Source organism: Rhamphochromis longiceps, linkage group LG14 (assembly GCF_057381845.1).
Source record: "Rhamphochromis longiceps isolate RC_006_pf linkage group LG14, R_longiceps_female_GT1.1, whole genome shotgun sequence".
In the NCBI taxonomy this organism is placed as follows: Eukaryota; Metazoa; Chordata; class Actinopteri; order Cichliformes; family Cichlidae; genus Rhamphochromis; species Rhamphochromis longiceps.
The window spans coordinates 17981299-17996977 of record NC_140570.1 but is presented as its reverse complement, the minus strand read 5'-3'; the positions used below and the strand labels follow the sequence as shown (position 1 = coordinate 17996977).

General features: G+C 37.1%; 1 protein-coding gene across 1 annotated transcript in view; it reads right to left on the bottom strand.

Annotated features, from left to right (window-relative positions):
• The window catches only part of smtla (somatolactin alpha), a 69281-nt gene extending 55681 nt beyond the window's left edge, over positions 1-13600 (bottom strand). The window contains exon 1 of the mRNA XM_085380448.1: positions 13434-13600. The gene's annotated coding sequence lies outside the window, so the exon portion shown is untranslated. The remainder of the gene's footprint in view (positions 1-13433) is intronic.
• Between the last annotated feature and the right edge of the window lie 2079 nt (positions 13601-15679).

The window sequence follows — 15679 nt, the reverse complement described above, 5'->3', positions numbered from 1 at the left end:
GCCAATCCTCTGTGAGGACTGAGACATTCAAATTTTCAAATCAGGGCCTGCACAGTTTCCCAGCCAATCAAATAAGTGTCCTGAGGCATTCAAATTTGCATATTGGGGCCTTCGTGGCTTCTAAGCCAGCCAATCATATCTGAGGGCTGAGGAATTCAAATCCACAAATCAGGGCCTGCACGGCTTCCCAGCCAGCCAATCACATATGTGGTCTCAGACATTCAAATTTGCATATTGGGGAATTCGTGGCTTCTAAGTCAACAAGTCATCCATGTCATATATCTCTAAAAATTCATATTTTAATGATAAATTGTCAACACTTGAAGATTCCCCCATCTCTTCTGAACAAAACGGTGTAAGAATGACCGTTCTAGCCCCTACGGTTAGGAAATTACGGTCATTTGTTTGAGGGGAGTCGTCACTATGAGAAATAGACTGCAAAAATCCTGTGTCTCTCTGTGCTGCTGCGTGTGTAAACAGATGCACCTGTTTTGGTGGGGAAAAGTGCACAGCCTCTCTGATTGGTGGATTCAAATTCACCAGCTCCCAGGCTGACCTAGAAACTTACTTCTCTCTCCCTGTGTGTGTGTGTGTGTGTGTGTGAGAGAGAGAGAGAGAGAGAGAGAGAGAGAGAGAAAGCCTTTTAATGGGATGATCCCATTGTAAGATTCAAATTCAATATATTTAGACTGGTTGACTGAATTGGATCTTGTGTGTGTGTCTCTCTGTGCATGTGTGTTTCCTCATGTGTACATATTTGTAATTGTGTGGCAGTCATAAATTTTTTTGCTGATTTTTGTCATTTAACAAGTATATTTGAGGGAACCTCAGCATGTTCAGCATTTTTTCAGCTGTCCATTTTGCTTTTCCAATTTTTCTGTTTAACTTATTACTATTGTGCTAAATCACACTATTTCTGCTATTTTATAAGATTTGTGCTTAATATACTATTTCTGCTTTTCATAGGATTTGTGCTTAATATAGTATTTCTGCTAAATTTAGTATTTCTGATTAATTATAGTCTTTCTACTAAATCATAGTACAGTATTTCTGCTTTTTATGGGATTTGTGCTAAAACAAAGTATTTCTACTAAATGTAGTATTTATGCTTAATCATACCATTTCTGCTTTTTATAGGATTTGTGCTTAATATAGTATTTCTGCTAAATTATAGTATTTCTGCCAAATTATAATATTTGTGCTAAAACATAGTCTTAATTTAAAATTACAATATTCATAGTTCATCACAGTGTCTCTGGTAAATCACAATATTTCTGCTCTGTTGTACTATTTTTCTAAATCATAGTGTTTCTGTAATGTTTAAGTATTTTTGGCTAAATATATTCTTTCTGTTATCTTATACTATTTCTCCTAAATTCTTGTATTTTTGAGAAGTTATCATGTTTCTGGTAAGTTACAATATTTCTGCTAAATTCTGCTATGCTATTGTATTTCTGCCAAGTATTATGTTTCCTCTAAGATATTGCAGTTCTGCTAAGTTATTCCATTTTAGCAAACTTCTTTTGCTTCTGCAAAGTTTTTACAATTTCTGCAACTTTTCAGCTTTTTCAGCTACTTTTTGCATACAGCTTCAGCTTTAAGCATCCACACTGCATTTTCGCAGGAAATGCAAATTTTTCTAGTTATTATTATTATTCTAGTTGCTTCCGTACACTTTTTGGCACTTAACTACTTCCACAATTTTCAGCCGATTTTCACCGTTCAAATTTTAAACTATTCTGCTATTTCTGCTAATTTACGCTACGATTTTTGCTATTTTTAACTATTATACTTTTTAAAATATTAAGCTTTTTTCCTTTAATTTGTCCCATTGAAATGAATGGGAAACTTCTGCAATTCTGCTAAAATTTGCTTGTTTTTGAAACTTAACTACTTCCTCATATTTTCACCTAGAACAACCATTCAAACTTTAAAATGTTCACAAATTATTGGGCTATTCAGGTATGATTCAGCTTTTTCAAATGTTTTACTGTTTTACTTTTATGCCTCTTAAAGTTTTGAGTTGCAAAATTGTGATTTTTCACAAAATACATGCGTTGTTATGGTTGCTATGCTCTTGGCTTCCAGTGTGCCACTGAAGGTTTTGCAATTTTCACTTCATGTCCGAACAACTTCTTGCTACTTGCTCAATTTTCACTCAACTTCCACAAATTATACATCAAAACGTAGGTATTTTTGCTGGCTTTCAGAAAATGTCACTATCATTGTTGTGGGATTTATAGAATTTTTGCAAATCTCCTCAGACTAACACAAGGTCAGAAAACTCTCCATATAAAGTGAATGGAGAGCTTGTTCAAAATCACCGCTGGATTTCTGTAATGAGAGGCATATTCGAATCGTCATATCTCCTTAACGAAGCAAAGTTAAGACATGAGGCTTGTCCCCGAATATCTTCAGACACCCCTGACGCTCACAATTCAAGAATTTCTTTCTCACCTATTACCGTTCTGAAATGAGTTGGACTTGTTTGAGGGTAGGAAATTCGTCCTTCGCTCAGATTTCTTCAGATTTCAAACTGTGGAAATGAACCACTTTTTTCTCTCGTCATAACTTTTTGTTGGATTTCCACAGAGACCTGAAAATTTCCATGATTGTTCACCAAAGCCTGCTGTCTCTTACGGTGAAAGAATGATATCGATACTCCAAATAGATTTCGAGTTAGAAAGCGTTGTTTGAGGGCAAGTCAAGGCAGTTTTTGCTTCGCTCTACTCAGTTATGGTGCATTACAAGTCAAATATCTTTAATAATTCATATTTTAATGATAAATTGTAAACACTGGAAGATTCCCCCATCTCTTCTGAACAAAACGGTGTAAGAATGACCGCTCTAGCCCCTACGGTTTGGAAATTATGGTCATTTGTTTGAGGGGAGTCCTCACTATGAGAAATAGGCTGCAATAATCCTGTGCCTCTCTGTGCTGCGTGTGTAAAAAGAGGCACATGTTTTGGCGGGAAAAAGTACACAGGCTCTCTGATTGGTGGATTCAAATTCAGCAGCTCCCAGGCTGACCTAGAAACTTACTTCTCTCTCCCTGTGCATTTTTTTTGCTGATTTTTTCATTTAACAAGTATATTTGAGGGACCCTCAGCATGTTCAGCATTTTTTCAGCTGTCCATTTTGCTTTTCCAATTTTTCTGTTTAACTGATTACTATTGTGCTAAATCATACTATTTCTGCTATTTTATAAGATTTGTGCCTAATATAGTATTTCTGCTAAATTACAATATTTCTGCTTTTTATACTATTTGTGCTAAAACATAGTATTTCTACTAAATGTAGTATTTATGCTTAATCATACTATTTCTGCTTTTTATGGGATTTGTGCCTAATATAGTATTTCTGCTTTTTATAGGATTTTTGCTCAAACATAGTATTTCTACTAAATGTAGTGTTTATGCTTAATCATCCTATTTCTGCTTTTTATAGGATTTGTGCTTAATATAGTATTTCTGCTAAATTATAGTATTTCTGCTTTTTATAGTATTTGTGCTAAAACATAGTATTTCTACTAAATGTAGTATTTATGCTTAATCATAGTATTTCTATATATTTCTGCCAGGTCCCCAGGCAGCCAATCCTCTGTGAGGACTGAGAAATTCAAATTTTCAAATCAGGGCCTGCACGGCTTCCCAGCCAATCATATATGTGTCCTGAGGCATTCAAATTTGCATATTGGGGCCTTCATGGCTTCTAAGCCAGCCAATCATATCTGAGGGCTGAGGAATTCAAATCCACAAATCAGGGCCTGCACAGCTTCCCAGCCAGCCAATCATGTATGTGGGCTCCAGGTATTCAAATTTGCATATTGGGGAATTCGTGGCTTCTAAGTCAACAAGTCATCCATGTCATATATCTCTAAAAATTCATATTTTAATGATACATTGTCAACACTTGAAGATTCCCCCATCTCTTCTGAACAAAACGGTGTAAGAATGACCGCTCTAGCCCCTATGGTTAGGAAATTATGGTCATTTGTTTGAGGGGAATCCTCACTATGTGAAATAAACTGAAAGAAGCAGGTCTATGTCTCTCTGTGCTGCTGCGTGTGTAAAAAGATGCACCTGTTTTGGCGGGAAAACGTAAACAGCCTCTCTGATTGGTGGATTCAAATTCAGCAGCTCCCAGGCTGACCTAGAAACTTAGTCCTCTCTCCCTGTGTGTGTGTGTGTGTGTGTGTGTGTGTGTGTGTGTGTGTGTTTGTGTGTTTAGTGGGAGAGAGAGGACCCTGCCCTTATTTGACAGCATGTCGTTGTAGGATTTAAATTGAACATAGTTAGACTGGTTGACTGGATTAGAGCCTGTGTTTGTGTGTCCCTCTGTGCATTTGTGTTTCAATAAGTTATTACTATTCTGCTAAATCATAGTATTTCTGGTACTTTTCGGTACTTGTGCTAAATACAGTATTTCTGCTAAATCATACTATTTCTGCTTTTCATAGGATTTATGCCTAATATAGTATTTCTGCTAAATTATAGTATTTCTGCTTTTTATAGGATTTGTGCCTAACATAGTATTTCTGCTAAATTATAGTATTTCTGCTTTTTATAGGATTTGTGCCTAACATAGTATTTCTGCTAAATTATAGTATTTCTGCTTTTTATACTATTTGTTCTAAATTATAGTATTTCTGCTAAATTATAGTTTTTCTTCTTTTTATAGTATTTGTGCTAAAACATAGTATTTCTACTAAATGTAGTATTTATGCTTAATAATAGTATTTCTATATATTTCTGCCAGGTCCCCAGGCAGCCAATCCTCTGTGAGGACTGAGACATTCAAATTTTCAAATCAGGGCCTGCACAGTTTCCCAGCCAATCAAATAAGTGTCCTGAGGCATTCAAATTTGCATATTGGGGCCTTCGTGGCTTCTAAGCCAGCCAATCATATCTGAGGGCTGAGGAATTCAAATCCACAAATCAGGGCCTGCACGGCTTCCCAGCCAGCCAATCACATATGTGGTCTCAGGCATTCAAATTTGCATATTGGGGAATTCGTGGCTTCTAAGTCAACAAGTCATCCATGTCATATATCTCTAAAAATTCATATTTTAATATTAAATTGTCAACACTTGAAGATTCCCCCATCTCTTCTGAACAAAACGGTGTAAGAATGACCGTTCTAGCCCCTACGGTTAGGAAATTACGGTCATTTGTTTGAGGGGAGTCGTCACTATGAGAAATAGACTGCAAAAATCCTGTGTCTCTCTGTGCTGCTGCGTGTGTAAACAGATGCACCTGTTTTGGTGGGGAAAAGTGCACAGCCTCTCTGATTGGTGGATTCAAATTCACCAGCTCCCAGGCTGACCTAGAAACTTACTTCTCTCTCTCTCTCTGTGTGTGTGTGTGTGTGTGTGTGTGTGTGTGTGTGTGTGTGTGTGTGTGAGGCTTTTAATGGGATGATCTCATTCTAAGATTTAAATTCAATATATTTAGACTGGTTGACTGAATTGGATCTTGTGTGTGGGTCTCTCTGTGCATGTGTGTTTCCTCATGTGTACATATTTGTGATTGTGTGGCTGTAATAAATTTTTTTGCAGATTTTTGTCATTTAACAAGTATATTTGAGGGACCCTCAGCATGTTCAGCATTTTTTCAGCTGTCCATTTTGCTTTTCCAATTTTTCTGTTTAACTTATTACTATTGTGCTAAATCACACTATTTCTGCTATTTTATAAGATTTGTGCTTAATATACTATTTCTGCTTTTATAGGATTTGTGCTTAATATAGTATTTCTGCTAAATTTAGTATTTCTGATTAATTATAGTTTTTCTACTAAATCATAGTACAGTATTTCTGCTTTTTATGGGATTTGTGCTAAAACAAAGTATTTCTACTAAATGTAGTATTTGTGCTTAATCATACCATTTCTGCTTTTTATAGGATTTGTGCTTAATATAGTATTTCTGCTAAATTATAGTATTTCTGCCAAATTATAATATTTGTGCTAAAACATAGTCTTAATTTAAAATTACAATATTCATAGTTCATCACAGTGTCTCTGGTAAATCACAATATTTCTGCTCTGTTGTACTATTTTTCTAAATCATAGTGTTTCTGTAATGTTTAAGTATTTTTGGCTAAATATATTCTTTCTGTTATCTTATACTATTTCTCCTAAATTCTTGTATTTTTGAGAAGTTATCATGTTTCTGGTAAGTTACAATATTTCTGCTAAATTCTGCTATGCTATTGTATCTCTGCCAAGTATTATGTTTCCTCTAAGATATTGCAGTTCTGCTAAGTTATTCCATTTTAGCAAACTTCTTTTGCTTCTGCAAAGTTTTTACAATTTCTGCAACTTTTCAGCTTTTTCAGCTAGTTTTTGCATACAGCTTCAGCTTTAAGCATCCACACTGCATTTTCGCAGGAAATGCAAATTTTTCTAGTTATTATTATTCTAGTTGCCACTTTTTGTGCTTTCTTTGGCACTTAACTACTTCCACAATTTTTATGCTATTTTCACCGTTCAAATTTTATACTATTCTGCTATTTCTGCTAAACATCGCTATGATTTTTGCTATTTTTTGCTATTATACTTTTTAAAATATTAAGCTTTTTTCCTTTAATTTGTCCCATTGAAATGAATGGGAAACTTCCAAAATTCTGCTAAATTTTGCTTGTTTTTGAAACTTAACTACTTCCTCATACGTTCACCTAGAACAACCATTCAAACTTTAAAATGTTCACAAATTATTGGGCTATTCAGGTATGATTCATCTTTTTCAAATCTTTTACCGTTTTACTTTTATGCCTCTTAAAGTTTTGAGTTGCACAATTGTGATTTTTCACAAAATACATGCGTTGTTATGGTTGCTATGCTCTTGGCTTCCAGTGTGTCACTGAAGGTTTTGCAATTTTCACTTCATGTCCGAACAACTTCTTGCTACTTGCTCAATTTTCACTCAACTTCCACAAATTATACATCAAAACGTAGGTATTTTTGCTGGCTTTCAGAAAATGTCACTATCATTGTTGTGGGATTTATAGAATTTTGGCAAATCTCCTCAGACCAACACAAGGTCTCAAAACTCTCCATATAAAGTCAATGGAGAGCTTGTTCAAAATCATCGCTGGCTTTCTGTAATTAGAGGCATATTCGAATCGTCATATCTCCTTAACGAAGCAAAGTTAAGACATGAGGCTTGTCCCCGAATATCTTCAGACACCCCTGACGCTCACAATTCAAGAATTTCTTTCTCACCTATTACCGTTCTGAAATGAGTTGGACTTGTTTGAGGGTAGGAAATTTGTCCTTCGCTCAGATTTCTTCAGATTTCAAACCCTGGAAATGAACCACTTTTTTCTCTCGTCATAACTTTTTGTTGGATTTCCACAGAGACCTGAAAATTTCCATGACTGTTCACCAAAGCCTGCTGTCTCTTACGGTGAAAGAATGATATCTATACTCCAAATAGATTTCGAGTTACAAAGCGTTGTTTGAGGGCAAGTCAAGGCAGTTTTTGCTTCGCTCTACTCAGTTATGGTGCATTAGAAGTCAAATATCTTTAATAATTCATATTTTAATGATATATTGTTAACACTGGAAGATTCCCCCATCTCTTCTGAACAAAACGGTGTAAGAATGACCGTTCTAGTCCCTACGGTTAGGAAATTATGGTCATTTGTTTGAGGGGAGTCGTCACTATGAGAAATAGACTGCAATAATCCTGTGCCTCTCCTTGCTGCGTGTGTAAAAAGATGCACCTGTTTTGGCGGGAAAGCGTAAACAGCCACTCTGATTGGTGGATTTAAATTCGGCAGCTCTCTCCCTGTGTGTGTGTGTGTGTGTGTGTGTTTGTGTTTAGTGGGAGAGAGAGGACCCTGCCCTTATTTGGCAGCATGTCATTGTAGGATTTAAATTGAATATAGTTAGACTGGTTGACTGGATTAGAGCCTGTGTTTGTGTGTCCCTCTGTGCATTTGTGTTTCAATATGCCTCCATATTTGTAATTTTGTAAGTTATTACTATTCTGCTAAATCATACTATTTCTGCTTTTCATAAGATTTGTGCCTAATATAGTATTTCTGCTAAATTATAGTATTTATTCTTTTTATAGGATTTGTGCCTAACATAGTATTTCAGCTAAATTATAGTATTTCTGCTTTTTATACTATTTGTGCCTAATATAGTATTTCTGCTTTTTATAGGATTTGTGCCTAATATAGTATTTCTGCTTTTTATAGGATTTGTGCTTAATATAGTATTTCTGCTAAATTATAGTATTTCTGCTTTTTATAGGATTTGTGCTAAAACATAGTATTTCTACTAAATGTAGTATTTATGCTTAATCATAGTATTTCTATATATTTCTGCCAGGTCCCCAGGCAGCCAATCCTCTGTGAGGACTGAGACATTCAAATTTTCAAATCAGGGCCTGCACGGTTTCCCAGCCAATCATATATGTGGTCTGAGGAATACAAATTTGCATATTGGGGCCTTCATGGCTTCTAAGCCAGCCAATCATATCTGAGGGCTGAGGAATTCAAATCCACAAATCAGGGCCTGCACAGCTTCCCAGCCAGCCAATCATGTATGTGGGCTCCAGGCATTCAAATTTGCATATTGGGGAATTCATGGCTTCTAAGTCAACAAGTCATCCATGTCATATATCTCTAAAAATTCATATTTTAATGATAAATTGTCAACACTTGAAGATTCCCCCATCTCTTCTGAACAAAACGGTGTAAGAATGACCGTTCTAGCCCCTACGGTTAGGAAATTATGGTCATTTGTTTGAGGGGAGTCGTCACTATGAGAAATAGACTGCAAAAATCCTGTGTCTCTCTCTGTGCTGCGTGTGTAAACAGAGGCACCTGTTTTGGCGGGAAAAAGTGCACAGGCTCTCTGATTGGTGGATTCAAATTCAGCAGCTCCCAGGCTGACCTAGAAACTTACTTCTCTCTCCCTGTGTGTGTGTGTGTGTGTGTGTGTGTGTGTGTGTGTGTGTGTGTGTGTGTGTGTGTGTGACAGAAAGAGGGAGAGAGAGAGAAAGGCTTTCAATGGGATGACCTCATTCTAAGCTTCAAATTCAATATATTTAGACTGGTTGACTGAATTGGATCTTGTGTGTGTGTCTCTCTGTGCATGTGTGTTTCCTTATGTGTACATATTTCTGATTGTGTGGCTGTTATATATTTTTCTTGCAGATTTTTTTCATTTAACAAGTATATTTGAGGGACCCTCAGCATGTTCAGCATTTTTTCAGCTGTCCATTTTGCTTTTCCGATTTTTCTGTTTAACTTATTACTATTGTGCTAAATCATACTATTTCTGCTTTTAATAGGATTTGTGCTTAATATAGTATTTCTGCTTTTTATAGGATTTGTGCTTAATATACTCATTCTGCTTTTTATAGGATTTGTGCTTACTATAGTATTTCTGCTAAATGTAGTATTTATGCTTAATCATACTATTTCTATATATTTCTGCCAGGCAGCCAATCCTCTGTGAGGACTCAGACACATATCACATATCAGGGCCTGCACGGCCTCCCAGCCAGCCAATCATATCTGAGGTTTTCCGTTTCCTCTCTCGTCATATCTCAGCGACGGATGTACATAGAGCAATGAAAATCGCAGTCAAAGTACACCAAAGTCCGCTGATTCACCCAGTACAAGAATTATGCTTCTAGTCCACCTAGTTTTTGAGTTACACAACGTTTTGTAACTCCAAAAAACGGCGTTTTTCGCCTCTCACCGCGATCTAATTCTGACTGCTCATCACCCTGTTTTTCAAAGCGGCTGCTCTCTTTCCCAGTGGTGCAGTTGGCAATGACACGGGTCTGCAAGCCAAAGATCGTGGGTTCGATTCCACCTTGGTCAACATGTTTTTTTCCTACAAATTAATACACTGTCACAGACCAGTAATTCATATTCATCATTTATTACAATTCTGCAAACTTTTATGATTTTACCAGCTTTTCTAATATGGACCTCCCATTCTTGTTAACACTACATGGCACAAATACTCTTCCCTTTAGGCTATTTCTCCCATTTTAAAGTATTACTCCTCCATAATTGTAATTCTGTTAAATCAAAGTACTTTTACTAAATCTTAGTACTTCTGCTCAATCATAGTATTTCTGCTAAATCATAGTATTTCTGCTACTTTTTGGTACTTGTGCTAAATACAGTATTTCTGCTATATTATATTTTTCTTTCTAAATATAGCATTTCTGCTATATAATTGTATTTCTGCTATGTTATAATATTTGTGCTAAACCAGAGTATTTGTGCTGAAACAGTATTTCTGCCAAATGATAGTATTTCTGTCAAATTATAGTATTTGTGCTAAAACATAGTATTAATTTAAAATTACAATATTCATAGTTCATCACAGTGTCTCCTGTAAATCACAGTATTTCTGCTATGTTGTATTATTTTTCTAAATCATAGTGTTTCTGTAATGTTTAAGTATTTTTGGCTAAATATATTCTTTCTGTTATCTTATACTATTTCTCCTAAATTCTTGTATTTTTGAGAAGTTATCATGTTTCTGGTAAGTTACAATATTTCTGCTAAGTTCTGCTATGCTATTGTATTTCTGCCAAGTATTATGTTTCCTCTAAGATATTGCAGTTCTGCTAAATTATTACATTTTAGCAATGTTCCTTTGCTTCTGCAAAGTTTTTACAATTTCTGCAACTTTTCAGCTTTTTCAGCTACTTTTTGCATACAGCTTCAGCTTTAAGCATCCACACTGCATTTTCGCAGGAAATGCAAATTTTTCTAGTTATTATTATTATTGTTCTTATTTTACACTTTTCATTGTTAGGCATTAGGTTTATTTGTAGTAGTCCTTTCCAACGTCTTTCCCTCTTCCATGTTACTGTGTCAGCTTGTCAGCATCTATTTGGGTTTGGAAGTGGAACAGAAAGTCAGGAAATCCAAAGTGCCATTAAAACCAGAAGAGGTTCTTATATTTCAGAAGAAGGGATTAATTCAAAAGAAATGACCTCAATGCCATATTTTATTTAGGAACACTAGAGAGCACTTTGCAAAATAACACATTCTTATAATTTCACCCTCAGATGAGCCAAGCTACGACTGTCAGGGAATGTGATGTAGGTACAGAGCATGTGAGAGTGGTTAAGTTAATGTCTCTTGTCTAGATGAAGGCACAATAGGGATCAATGGCAAGGCGTAGAGATTCAGTATCTTCAGTCTTCAGTGGACACTCCATTTCTGGCACAAAACACCTGTAAAAGATGGTCGATTTAGGAGGTGACCCGACAACTTCAGCCTGTCAAACATAGTAATGGAGCAGTATGTTTAAAAAATATATCTAATTAAGCATGCACTCAGTACCCTAAGAATTATTATGGTAGTTAAACACAGTGATAGTTGTATATCATATTATATCACTTCAAACAGAGGTGACCCAGTAATGCTGCACTAATGAATTAGACTAACTATTCACTTTAGCTAAAGTTATTAAGTTAGCTAAAGAGTTTGGATGCTGTGTAAGACATAAATAAAGCTAAAATACAAAGGTTTGGACACCGTTTTGCATGTTTCCCTACTGTAGGGGTCTCTGCAAGCATACAGAGGGGGTACTCTGTGTCATGGTCTGGGTCTGATGACCCAGAGCTCATGTATTTCTTGTATATGTTTTTTCATATGTTATGGTGGTTTTCTCTCCCTTTTTGTCCTTTCTCCCTGGGTGCTCCCGGATGTTTTGGGGTCGCTGAGGGGACTGCGACCCGGAAGTGTTCCCGCACTGGGGACTGCCGCACCTGCCGCCCATTAGCCCTCACCAGCTGCAGCTGATGGCTTCATGAGGGGCGCCTTATTTAAGAAGGTGGCGGAGCCCCAGTCGGCGCGGGATTATACTAAGTCGAACCTGTTAAGTACCTCCGTAGATTAGTGTGTTGTGATCGGCTTCGCTACTAAAGGCTGCCTGCTGAGCTGTGTGTGTTTTTGTGTCACCAGGAGTCGGGAGTCAGGAACGTCGTCACGAGGGGAAATCACAGAGTGGAATCGGGTTTTTGGAGTTGTCACCTTTTCACTGCTATGGACACGTGCACTGTGTGGGATTCTTGGAGGAATCGCCACAGGAGTCACAGTGCTTGAATTGTATATAGTTGTCGTTTCTGTCCACTCGCCATAAATAAATCCACTGTCCTTCACTTGAGTCTCGCGTTTGGGCCCTACTTTCTCTACAACTCCACGGTCTGCCGTCGCAGCCCGTGACACTCTGAGAGGGTCCAAGATGACAACTTTGGAATTCTACTAGAAACAGTCGATCATATTTGTTTGTCAAAGCTGAATTCAGGGCAAACTACGCTAAATTAGCGTTTTTAGCTAACAGCTACAATAAGCATAAAAGTTACCTTACGGCTATCATTTGTTAACATGACGCTTGTTCTTATACATGTAGTACATTTATTACCAACCTGAGAGTTCATCCGCTGGTCATTCGACATGACGAATGACTTCTGAAGTCTTAATTCAGCTCAAGACGCTGTAGATTCCCGTCAGTAACACTTTCGGTCTGCTAGTAAAACGTAGTTCTATTAATCTGCGCTTGAACCGGAACCGGATGTAAGTTCCAAAAAACTGAATTTTGGAACTGAAATTGAATCGTAGAACTGAAACTGAATGGTGAGAAGTGAAACTGAAATTATTCGGGAGCTGAATTTTTAAAGGATAAAATGCAGTTTCAAAGCAAATCAATTCATTTTCAAAATATAAATTCAATTTCAATTTAGTGATGATCATTTTCAAACCATAAATTCAATTTCAAATTAGACTAATTCAAATTCAGTTTTCAAAAGCATTTATTCAAGTTACAATTCAGATTCAATCGGAGCAATTCAAATTCAAATTTAACTTATTCAAATTCAGTTTCTGATGGCACAGATTTCTGCCCATACATATCTTTGATACATTTAAAGGCCACTGTTTTGTTTTGTTTTGCTTTTTTACTAAATATGACTCTGACAAGAAAGCCTAATTTCTGCTGTTCAATACTGAAGAAATATCAGCTGTTACAAATGATGCCAAATTGCAAAACTCCTAACTATGTCTCTAATAAAACCTCTATAACTTTGCTCTGCTTTACTTTTGCAGCATCAGTCTTTGTACATGATTTTCTTATATGCTATAAAAGACCAGGCCGGGAAAATCATATATTATTATTGTGTGAATATATTATTATATTCATATATTTTAGTTTTTTATCATCAGTTACTTTGACACAATGGCATCTGCTGTGAGGCTTGCACCTCTAATGAAGTCTCACAAGTTTCAGCTTTGTTTTTATACTTAAATAGCTTACACTATATGCACAAAAAGTTTTTCGTTAAGATATTTTTTCAGCAAATGTGACATTAGTCTTTTTTGTTGTTGTTTTCACGTCCTGCACTTTCCATTTTTGCCCAGTCTAGTTATTATTGTTCGTGAACACTGACCTTATCTGAGTAGAGTGAGGCCTGCAGTTCTTTAAATCTTGTTGTCTGTGAAGGTTCTCAGTCATCCAGGTCATCGTAGTCAAAGGAGCTTGCAAAGAAAAGCGTCTGGACTTCTTTAAGTTGCTTGAAGATGTTTCACCTCTCATCCGAGAAGCTTCTTCAGTTCTAAGGTCAAATGGTGGGGAGTCCCAGATTTAAACCTAGTGGGAGTATCCCCTCGCAGAGGGACAAAAGGACCCCCTGATGATCCTCTAATCGCCTGAGCCAAGGTGTGAAACTGGGTGTGGGTCCCAATCAGCCAGGGTTTCGGGTGAGCTCATTGTTAAACCTGGCCCCACCTTATCATGCGAATTCCTGAGATCAGATGGCCCAGGATGTGAGTGGGCGTTAAGGTGTCTGGGGAGGGATCTCAAAACTGGATTATAGATGGCAGACAGTTGGTGTCGTAAACCCCCGCCTCTGTTCAAAGATTGTCGCTCACAGTGGACATAGATGGCTTCTTTCACTCCTCTTTCAAACCATCTGTCCTCTCTGTCCAAAATGTGAACATTGGCATCCGCGAAAGAGTGTCCTTTATCCTTAAGATGCAGATGGACTGCTGAGTCTTGTCCTGTGGAGGTGGCTCTTCTGTGTTGTGCCATGCGCTTGTGAAGTGGCTGTTTGGTCTCTCCAATGTAGAGGTCTGGGCATTCCTCGCTGCACTGTACAGCATACACCACATTGTTAAGTTTGTGTTTTGGAGTTTTGTCTTTCGGGTGAACCAGTTTTTGTCTGAGCGTGTTGCTGGGTCTGAAATACACCGGGATGTCATGCTTGGAGAAAACTCTCCTGAGTTTTTCTGATACACCGGCTACATAGGGGATGACAATGTTGTTGCGTCTGTCTTTCTTATCCTCCCTCGCTGGTGTCTGAGCTTCTTTTCTGTGCCTCTTTGCTGACTTTAAGAACGCCCATTTAGGATAACCGCACGTTTTGAGTGCAGCATTACAAATGGTTTTGTGACACTTTTCAGACTGACTGATGTCAAAGGCTTTGTTTCTCAGATTGTTTCTTTCGGTTGTAACATGATGTGCTGCTTTTTGAGATCGTTTACCAGATTTACTTTGTCAGACAGGTTCTATTTAAGTGATTTCCTGATTCAACAAGTCTAAACAAGTTTAACCTCCTAAGACCTAAACTCTTTCGTGGAATGCATTTTTAATTTCGCTTTGCTATTTGGGCTGATTGGGACCTGATAAATGTAAAAGCTAAGAATGATCTTTTTACCTGATTTTGCTCTAAATGGGCCTGATGTCCACATATGTGGTCGCCAGGTCCTAGAAGGTTAAATCAGCATGGTTTATGATATTTATGGCTTTTTTCTCACTATTTGCACTCCACATGTACTGCTAGTCCTTGGATGCACCTATCTATACTACCAGTCAGACACACCTTCCCATTTAATGTTTTTTTGCTTTATTTTACTGCTTTTTACACTGTAGAAACATTGTGAAAACAAAAAATGTATGAAACAAGAATTATGGAATTACAAAAGAAAATCAGAATATTATAAATTACTCTACATATGTCATATACTAGATTCCTAAAAGTAGCCACCCTTTTCTTTGTTCACAAACAAACCCTTAGTCTTCTCTCAATGAGCTTCATGATGTAGTCACCTGAAGTGGTTTTCATTTGACAGGTGTAGCTTGTCATGATTCATTTGTGGAGTTTCTTGCCTTGATGGGGTTAGGACCATCAGTTTTGCTGTGCAGAAGTCAGGTTTGTAGAAAGCTGGACAGCCATATAGCCCTATAGACAACTGTTAGAAATCAAATTATGGCAAGAACCAGTCAGCTACATAAAGAGAAACAACAGTCCAACATTACTTTAAGAAGTGAAGCGCAGTCTGGTACGATGCAAAAAACTAGAATGGATGGTCTCCCACCATGAAGCATTGGAGGAGGAGGTGTGATGGTTCATTGCTGGTGAAACCTTTGGGGATTTATTCAAAACTGAAGGCGCATTGAACCAGCATGGCTACCACAGCATAGCAACTGCATCCAAACTTTTGACTGGTAGTACGTATATTGCTATCTTTGTTTTTGGCCCTAAACATACCCTCCCTACCCTTTTTCATTACATCCACAAAGTTTTCCGCTTCATATTTTCAAGTGAAATTCAACATATTCTTTGTCTTAACTGTTCCTCTTATTGCTTTAAGCAGACCAGTGACTGTAACTGCATAACCTTTTTTATTCATTAAA